Source organism: Phaethon lepturus, unplaced genomic scaffold (genome assembly GCF_000687285.1).
Source record: "Phaethon lepturus isolate BGI_N335 unplaced genomic scaffold, ASM68728v1 scaffold57711, whole genome shotgun sequence".
Classification (NCBI taxonomy): domain Eukaryota; kingdom Metazoa; phylum Chordata; class Aves; order Phaethontiformes; family Phaethontidae; genus Phaethon; species Phaethon lepturus.
In genome coordinates this window covers 1-9093 of record NW_010516738.1, presented here as the reverse complement: position 1 = coordinate 9093, position 9093 = coordinate 1, and the positions used below count along the sequence as shown (strand labels likewise).

The window sequence follows — 9093 nt, the reverse complement described above, 5'->3', positions numbered from 1 at the left end:
AAAGAGTTTATGGGAAAGACAAGGTTAGCTGTTCTATGTCAAATCAAAATGATTATTTGAAATGTTTTTGAAATTAGAAGTCATAACCTGCTGTGGCTGCTTGGTAGGTTGATTCAATAGCAACCAAAAGCAGTCACCATAGTTTGATCATGTAGACATCATAGCAGGAAGCAGCGATGAGGGTCCAAAACCTGCCTTCCCTGGCAGGGAAGTGCAGTCAGTATCTGAAAAAAAGGTGGGAAAAAATGTTTCCTTCTCAGATAATATCCTTTCCCTCAGCTCTCCTGACTGAGGCTGTGCTGAAAGGGACAGAAGATTCTTCAAGGGGAAAAAAATGCTAGAGATGTATCAGAGACTTAACAGTGGGTACTTGGAGAGGAGAGGAACTACAGCTCTAGTTTGTGAGTAGTTTTCATGGATAGAGTTGAAAAATATGCAGGAGCTGGACTTCCCATTATAAGCAACATGGAAGGCATTACTGTCTATAAAGGTGAATATTTTATAGACCAGATGCATGTCAGGAGTGGAGCTGTTGAATCTGCAAATGTTTTTTGAGTTGTTGATAGAAAAAAATATTGAGTTACATCTCTCTGCTTATCTTCTCAGCTTCCCCCATGAGCAAGACACTGCGTGGAGTTGAATCGTGGACAGGTTAAATCGTGGTAGTGAGTCAATGAATATATGAGGAAGGATGTAGTCATAGATAGCTGGTAGTTTTTTACATCAGTAGCTCTAGCAGATCATCAGGTATGATAGAGTGGACATTCACTTAACTGCTATGACTATGGCTTGTGTTTTTGCTCAGTATTTCAAGTAGCAAATTGTCAGACATGACCTTGAGAACTGTAAGAGACAATGCAATCAAGTGTTTTAGTCAATAGGCAACACCAGAGAATGCAATATAAGGTCACTTTTTTAGCAAACGGTTAAGTATCCTAGGTGTTTACTCAAACATACAAAAGCATAACCATACCACGGCTGATCAATCTTACTTTCAGTCTGGACGTTGAAGGTTCTATCAAAAGAAGACTCTGTGCATGAAATGCACAAGTGAAACATTTTCCAGAAATTTTTTAGCAAAACCTATCTATCCTCGCTTGGTTGTCTACAACTCTGGTATTATTAAAGCCAACGAAAGTAAAAGCAAACATGAAGAAAGGAAGTCAGTTTATTAAGAAAGTTAATTAAAATACCTTATAAAATTAGAAACAGGAAGCTGGTGGGATTGAATAGCTTCCTCAGACAACTCACATTTTGTGACTGAGTTGTCATCATTATTATTTCTATAACACAGCTGAAAATGGATGTATTTTCTTCTTCCAGAACTTCAGGTATGTCCATCCAGTAAAAACACCAAAGGATGATGAAACTCAGAACCAGTCTACATTTCATTAATATCCCAGATGAATTTGATGGGCAGGGTCTTCATTTTCTGTTTAAGAACTCTGTCAAACCTTTCACTCTGTGCCATAGTCATGATGTTTTTCCAGTCTCCAACAATGCCTGAGGAAAGAGGCAGCACAGGGAGGTGAGAAGCAGAACGTGCACCTCGCTGAAGCCTGCTGCAGACACTGAGCGCTAGTCTTGGGAAGCAATTCCTGGCTTCCTCAGCATCTCCCTGTCACAGAGGCTCTGTTTGCTCTTTTAAAGACATGCTTCCAAATCTAGGTGCTGTGAATAAAACACAGTGTAGAACTATAATCCTGACTCCTCATAAAGTTATTCAACTCATTTGTTCTGGTGTTCTACTCATTCCTTTGAGGTCAAAAAGGAAATTATTAAAAGCAACACCTCTTGTTTTTCTCTCAGTGCCACTCTTAATCTCTGCAGGTCGTCTCCTACACTGAGCGTTAGGGCACCGTAGCAATGCCTGGGAGCCCAGGGATGCCATGTATGGACTCACAGGGTTGTTCGTCAAGAAGGTCTGTATTCACACAATTAAGGTGACTCTTGCCTTGAAAAGTAAGAAACAGTAGAAAAAAGTATTATCTTACCCCGGCTTGGTACAACCCTTAAATCCTTTCCTGTATCTGACAGGCCTGTTACAACTTGCATTACAATCAGTAAAACATTACCTTTTTATTATCTTCAGGAAAATGTGGTAAAATCACTGATGCCTTGGCAATAAAACTGCTCTTACAAATTTAATTTGCCACTAACCTGAACTCTCCCTCTGAAAATGGGACATTGCAGCTGAGATCAGAAACCCTAGGTTCAGCTCACACCAACAAAGTGTGGGATTAAACAGTTGTTACATCGGACTGCTTCCACTTTAGCTTTTCATAGAAAACTACCCATGTCTTTTGCTATGATGTTATCTGGCAGGTTCTCATAGTTTGCCCTGGGATCTTTTTTCATGTTCTCTTCTTTTCATGTAGCCTGTTTCACAACACTGTCCAACTCCTCTTCGCTCAGCTTCTTGCCTAGGAAGTTGCAGATCTTCAGTACAGCACTTCTGAGATCCTGCAATAATGTTACTTTGAAGAGTCTTGATGATGCGAAGAACTAAATGCATACAGTACTGGAATACAGGAGTAAAGGACATACATTTGGGTGCAACACTGACCACAATTTTTATGTGAGCATAGTCTTGCTTGCATCAGTTGAATACTGGAGAGCTGTGACGCTGTAGCTCACTGCTGCAGCGTGCTCTTGGAGATGGGGACCTAGTCTGCACCTCGTGTTAGACGCCCTGGCAAAGTCACCCCTGGAATGATGCCTGTCGCTGTGAAGGCACTCAACCCATGGGAGTTTTGTCAGTCTTGTCCTAGCAAGAGACTCAACCTGAGCAACCCCAGGCTCTGAAGGCTGAGGGACCAGTGCAGTGGCACGTGACGTGGGCTGCGCTGTGGTGGCTGGGGTGCGCTGAGGCTTGCCCACGGGGAGAAGGGCAGTCACCTCGGAGAAACGAGAAGTTGCACAAAGGTGTGGGCAGCCAGCAAGCAGAAAAATTCTGGTCAGGAGTTTGCAAGCTCCTCAAGTACTTTAAAGCCTGCCTCTTAAGCACTTCTTTCCATTAGTGGTACTGAGCACAACATTCCTGTTGAAGGTACTTGCAAAAGTCTTGTTCTGTACTATTTCAGAAAGTTTTTTTTGGGGTGGCAGTGAAGATAACTTCTGTCATATTGGAAAGTGCTTTACCTAATAATTGTTTACTAATTGATAAGACCTTGAACCAATGTGACAAATTACTTCATCCTCTCAGAATTCTCAATTTGAATCTAGTCCATAATGGATTAAGCACTTTCCAATATAAAGTGTAATTATAAAGGGCTGTCTGAATATAGTAGGAAAACATTTTCAATACAATGATACTAACGGACCTCACCTTTTTCATTTCTTCATAGGTACGAAAGAGTATATTGAAAACCTCTGCATGACTGTATCAGCCTGCAACGTCATCCAGCCATTGCCATGAACTGGCAAGTACTTAGCAAGAGAAATGATTAAAACAAAAATTTAAAGAAAATACTATTAACAGCTAGCAACAATAGCTATTTAACAGTAAAATTATCATAAATTTATAATCTCCATTCAGTCTGAGGTCATGGAATAGAATTTGGGCTCCTTAGTCAAAAAGATATCCTACCTTTGCCAGCTAAAAGTCTCTCCATATAAAAAGTCAAAATCTGGTACTTCCTCTAGTGTGGACATGAATTTGGAGAAGACTTAGTAAGAAGCCGTAACATACTTAGGATTCCTGGTAACATAAATAATCTGCAAAACAATAAGAATACTAGTCTCAGAGATATTAAAGGGCTCCATTACCCTGACCATCAGTGCATTTTTCCACACAGGTTGCACTAAAAATGTGTGAAAAGAGTTTGAAGGTAACAACCACATTAGGTAAATTCTGGATAACGCACTGCTGTCAATTTGTTTATAGGCGGTGGTATTTCTGTAGTTGCAGTCAATCTGTGCCTGTAGCTCACTTTTTTCACAGGATCAGTGCTCCAGGATTCAGTGATACCGTTCACTTGTGCAAGCCAGTCAGGTTGCAGTAACAACACTAGAAAATCATTAGGTTGATTCAGCTTCACATTTCTGTGTACAGTCATGATGAAATGAAGAAGAATTTATTGTAAATCCCAGCTTTGGTATTGTTGACAGCATCAGTAATCTGTGACCTCAACTCCCAGCCTGTGGTGCTGGTGCCAGAGGCAGCAAGCAGGCGGATTGTGAATGACATGTAAGAGGGAGCCCTGACATCTTAAAAGAAGGAGCTGTTATGCACAAGGGTTGCTTCGGCTCCTGCTGACTCCTGACCACACAAGAGCTGCAGCCTCAGGCACAGAGCAGGCACCAGCAGTGAGATGGGCAGCCTTCTGCCTCTTGACTGGCAGCACATGCCAGCTTCTACTAAGTTTCTGCTCCTTAACATTTTGTGTCTAACTAGGGAGGGAAAATAGAGCCTGGCATGTCGCCCTTATGAGGTTACAGATGTTTGCAGGGAGAGACAGAAGAATCATGCTCTTGGACTGCCTTTCTAACTGGGCAAAATGACTGCTTTTGATTCCTGCTTAATTGAAATTTTATCTGATTATCTTTAGCAAAACCAAACCCATTATTTCCAAGGTATATATATATATAAGTAAGAATTCCTAAACGCATTGCAGGAAATAATAAATGCCTATAGGGTTCAAAAGCTCTGACCTGAAATCACAGAAAAATTTATGCTATGGTTTGGTACAAAACACAAACAACCTGAGTGACATATTCAAGCAGAGGTGGAAAAGATCCCTCCCCCCCAGCAATATTTTCCTGAAGTCATAACAATTTCCATGTTTTTTCCATGTGTTTCCAGAGCACATGTGTGCTCTGTGTGATTCTTGGGCAGTTTTCTCATTCTTTGTTGGGCATCATTTAGATTTCAAATCTTCTGCATGTGACCTTTCTCTTCCAAACTTCACTGGTATCGTGAAGAAAACAGTGAGCACATTGCAGTTTCCCATTACACCTGTATCTGTGAAGAAGAAAACAGCAGCACTAAGAGCTTGCCTCCATAGCTCCTGCGGGCAGAGCTCTGCCACAGCCATCTGCTCACTCAGCCGTGGGAAGACCTACATCAGAAATAAGGATGGAAGGGGGAGAAGTCATTGGGACCCCTATAAGAAAGACCAGCAGAAATATGAGATCCTTTGTCTGGGAGCAAACAATTTGCTGTAAAGCAGCTAAGGCAATTCTCATTGTGCTGTTAAAAGTATATATCCCATATAGATCTTCAGTCTTTCCCGTATGTCCATGTTCTGTCTGTGAGAGTGCAGTAGCCTGGCTACACCTGTCTCTAAGGAGGCATTTTCCATGGGAGACAGGCCCTGAGCTATGTCACAGTTCATGATGGAGAGTCCTATTCAGAAACTCACAGCACTGGGGAGCAAGAAAAGGCAGTTCTCACATTCCCTCTCTAGCTACTATAGAATCACAGAATCACAGAATCACTAAGGTTGGAAAGGACCTTCAAGATCATCAAGTCCAACCATTAACCCAACACCACCATGCCCACTCAACCATGTCCTGAAGCACCACATCCACACATTTTTTTAATACTTCCAGAGATGGTGACTCCACCAGTTCCCTGGGCAGCCTCTTCCAATGCTTGACCACTCTCCCAGGAAAGAAATTTTTCCTAATATCCAATCTAAAACTTCCCCTGCTGCAACTTGAAGCCATTTCCTCTCATTCTATCGCTAGTTACTTGGGAGAAGAGACCAACACCCACCTCACCACAACCCCCCTTCAGGTAGTTTTAGGGAGCGATGAGGTCTCCCCTCAGCCTCCTCTTCTCCAGACTGAACAACCCCAGTTCCCTCAGCCGCTCCTCATAAGACTTGTGCTCCAGATCCCTCACCAGCTTCATTGCCCTTCTCTGGACACGCTCCAGCACCTCAACGTCCTTGTAGCGAGGGGCCCAAAACTGAACACAGTATTCAAGGTGCAGCCTCACCAGTGCCGAGTACAGGGGCACGATCACTTCCCCCCTCCTGCTGGCCACACTATTCCTGATACAGGCCAGGACACTGTTGGCCTTCTTGGCCACCTGGGCACACTGCCGGCTCACGTTCAGCCGGCTGTCAACCAGCACCCCCATGTCCTTTTCCGCTGAGCAGCATTCCAGCTGCTCTTCCCCAAGCCTGTAGTGTTGCATGGGGTTGTTATGACCGAAGTCTCGCCCTACCGATATTTTCAGTGTGGGAGACTTTTTTTCAGACTTATCCCTTCACTGGAATCGGATGTTTTCACAAGGGAAAATCAGTGCAAGTCTCTGACCCTGGCAGATCCTCCTGAGATGCACCACTCCTCTCTCTAACAGTGTTGGGACTGAGAGACTTGGCAAAAGGAAACAGAAGAAATAGGCTTTAGAAGGTCCCTGATCTCCCCACATATACAAAGCAGGTAATATTTATGCTGAGACATGGGGAACTGAAAGAGGAAAAAGGTAGAATTTGGACCAATCCACTGAGGCAAATTGTCATGATTGGTTTTGAGAAAATTGTAAAAATAGCATCACTTACACGTCCTCTTTCGTTTCTCAGGTCTCTTGGAACTAAGTAGTAAAGCAGGTGGGTGACACAAACACGAGGCAAAGGAAGATCTGCATAAACCTTATTTTTTGTGTTGTATTCCATCCATAGGATTCTGCCCATGGTCTCTACATTTGCTGTTGCATTACGGTGGCCTTCATGAATTATTAAGATCAAATTGTCCTGAGTCCACACAGTTCCTAAGAAGGAAACCTTTTTATTTGAACCTTGCTTGATTTTTTTTTTTTATTTTAGTATATTGTCATAAACAGAACCTCTGCACAGCTATAATGAGTTTCACTTTGTGAATATAAATACAGCCTCACATACTGAAGAAAGCAAACATTGTCTTGGTGACTGTTGAATGCAGAAGGGAAGCATAGTTTTGTTCTGTCCCTGCAGAAAAGCCATTGCCAGTAAGTAAACCTTCATGTCATTTACACAGTATACTCAGCTTCCACACAAATTATGTCTGACCTCACCCTCTTGTGGCAACATGAATTGCCACATCTCCGTGGGCCATGGACCTGAAAATATCTTATACTGAATAGATCTGGAAAAGACCTTTGCTTCCAGAACTTTTGCAAAGTGTTCTGAGATGTCATGAAACAAACAGCTGATAACACCATGTTTGTAAAGCACAAATGAGCCCCACAAAGCAAATGCCTGTGGCAACAGGCTCTCTAGAGTTCCTTGGGGAAGGTCTGACTCCTGGGTCACAGCTGCTGGCAAGGATGATCTAAAAAGGCAGGACTCTGAAGGTGGCTGACCACCGTGACAGTATGTGTTCATGTGCCAGCTGGTAATGGTGGGAGGCAAATCCTGAATGGTTAGTCTACTTTTGCTTCAGGAATGGGAATGCAGAATTCATCACACTAGTGTCCTGTATTGCTGTGTAGGTAAATAGTGTTTCATTATCCATGAAAGGAAGTATATATCATTGACTCACATTCATTCTGATCTCCTGCTTGGTTGTAATTTGGATGCAGCAACCCCCAAACCACCTTCCACGTGAGCCCACGACTCATTCCTGATATCCCACAATCATCTCCGACACTCATGCTCCCAGTACAGTCAAAACTATGTATGTGTTTTGTGAGGCCCAGGAGGTCAGTTTGGTTTGTGTGTAGCTTGCTCTGAGTATGCCTACAAGACTGAGTCCAAGAACAAGGTAGACCAATTTGGCTGGACACGAGCAGGAACCTTGTGTCAGGCTGTTAGGCCATGGCTATGCACGGTTTGTACTTAATGCTACACTGCATATACTCAGAGATGATTCAGGTCTAAAAGCAAAGCTAAGAACCCTAGGTACTTCTGCAGTTAGATGGCTGAATAAAGGCAGATTTTTCTCCCCTTTAGAAATAATTCCATTCTTACCTGATTTTAGGCAAGTAGTTATATATATGTCACTATCTTTGATTTCAAAATCTTCCAGGAAAGGTACATAATCAAGTGAAGTATTTACCCCAAAATAAAACCCTTTGTATTCAAATAGAAATTTTTTGATGTTTCCGTTGTTAATCTGTTGTCCTTATAGGCGAATAACCTGCAATAAGAAAATACAGTTACATATTTTTCTTTGGTTGTCATCTCACAGAAACAAACAAACAAACAAATGAATAATTCAAACAAAGAATCCAGTTCTGGAAAATTTTAGCAAAAGGCACTTCAGCAAAATTCTGGAAACAATACACTGAAATTTGGCTTTCAGATTTTCACTAGAACATCACTCAGGATACATTTCTAATGAAAAAAAAAGAAAGATGTACAGCAATACCCTTTACTCATATACAAGTGTATGCTACATGCATGTAAAAACTTATTTAACTGAAGGCAGCCTATGTAAAAATCATTTGTCAAGATTCCTCCAGGATCTGAGTGACTGTAGAGTTTTCTTTGGGATTTCAGTAGCCCTTCAACAGAGCTAGCTTAACTACCAAGCTCTCATTCTGAATTTTGTGACTGAAACTGTGTTCAGAATGTCTTATTACAATTTCTGCCTCCTCTACTTGTTCTCTGGCTGCCTTTGCCTCTACTTACTCCAGACTGCCTTTGGTGGGAGCGCTGCCCTCGGCCCCGCGCAGCCGAGGACATGGCCTCCCGCTCGGATGCCTCGGAAAGCGCCTGGGGATCTCTGGTGGCGTGGCTGCCCGGGTGGGTTGGCAGGGGAAGGGATCAGCGGCCACTGCCACGACCAGGGATGCCCGCTGCCCACCCTGCCCTGGGCAGACCGGGCCGGGTTACCTCCAGCGGCCGCAGGAGGACACACGGGCCTCCCTCAGACGCGGCAAAGACTGTAGCAGGCCCTGATTTGAACAGTTCCTTGGGCATGCAGAGCTACCAAGTGTTAAGGCAAACACGTGCCTTTGTTTCACGAGATTAACCAGATTTAGTTTCTCCTATTAACACCCGCACTTAGTACTGTTAGACAGCAAAAAAATCCTTTGCTTTGAGGGACGCAAAAGCCCAGTTCCACCACCAAAGACCCACGGGCAAAGAAATGCGGCTGGATGTCTCTGTCCTGGGACTGCCGACCCCTCTGCTGGCTCTGCCCTCCCTCCAGCCCTGCCGG

General features: G+C 43.2%; 1 pseudogene; it reads right to left on the bottom strand.

Moving 5' to 3' along the window:
* Positions 1 to 1381: 1381 nt before the first annotated feature.
* On the bottom strand, positions 1382 to 8067 carry LOC104627775 (annotated as a pseudogene).
* Between the last annotated feature and the right edge of the window lie 1026 nt (positions 8068 to 9093).